Source organism: Rhipicephalus sanguineus, chromosome 1 (genome assembly GCF_013339695.2).
Source record: "Rhipicephalus sanguineus isolate Rsan-2018 chromosome 1, BIME_Rsan_1.4, whole genome shotgun sequence".
NCBI classification, from domain to species: Eukaryota; Metazoa; Arthropoda; class Arachnida; order Ixodida; family Ixodidae; genus Rhipicephalus; species Rhipicephalus sanguineus.
This window is the reverse complement of record NC_051176.1, coordinates 94,043,471-94,044,514: the sequence shown is the minus strand read 5'-3', so window position 1 is coordinate 94,044,514 and position 1,044 is coordinate 94,043,471.

The following is a 1,044-nucleotide window of genomic DNA, read 5'->3' as shown; positions in this document are numbered from 1 at the left end:
TTTTCCCCCAAATTATCGGTTTTATTGATTCAATTCTATTCTATATTATTCTTATTAGTGTAATTTTAACTCTAATTCATTTATACTTCTTTCGTATTAATTAAACAAAGTTTGAACTTCAATTTCAATTTTTCCTTTAAAAACTAACCGGTTCTTGGCCAATCCCCCAGTGTGGGTATGAGCCACAGCTCCCAGGTTCAACTCTACTCTACTTGTAAGCGGTGCTACGTTAGAACGCCTATCAAAAGAAACTCGAAATGACAGCCACTTGCAAAGAGTCGTCACTTGCCTCCAGAACAACCAACCTGTGCAGGGGCAGTTTAAGCAATTCGAAAGTGAATTGTCGATTGTGAGCGGTGTGCTACTAAAAGGGTGCAAAGACGTGGTGCCAACCAGTTTGCGCCAAGAAATGTTGCAAAGAATTCATGATGGCCATATGGGACTGAATAAGAACAAGGAACGCGCGCCGTTTGGTTTTCTGGCCTGGTATGAACACTAATATTGAAAATCTGGTAAAAAAATGCTCAGTGTGCCAGAAGCACGCATACAAGCAACATAGCGAACCGCTCCTTATTCGCCCAGTACCTGCGCACGCATGGTGTAGGGTAGGTGTAGACATCTTCCAGTATGCGGGCAAGTCATATCTTTGCGCGTACGATGCCTTATCTAATTTTCCAGAAGTAGAGCAACTGCAGGACAGGTCAGCAGCCGGTGTCATTGATAAGCTAAACGCAATATTTGCAAGATACGGCATACCTGTGCAAGTGTGCACTGACAACGGACCGCAATTCTCCAGTCGTGAATTCCTGCTCTTTTCAAAAAGATACGATTTCGAGCACGTCACTTCTAGCCCGCGGTTTCCACGCTCAAATGGTTTGGCCGAGGAGTCCACGTGGTTAAAAGAATCCTCAAAAAAAAAAACAAAAAAAAAAAACCGAGGGTAGAGACGACTTCTGGCTTGGATTGCTTGGTTACAGGTCCTGTCTCCTGGAAGACGGCCGATCGCCAGGTGAACTGCTGTTTGGCCGACGGCTGCGAACGCCA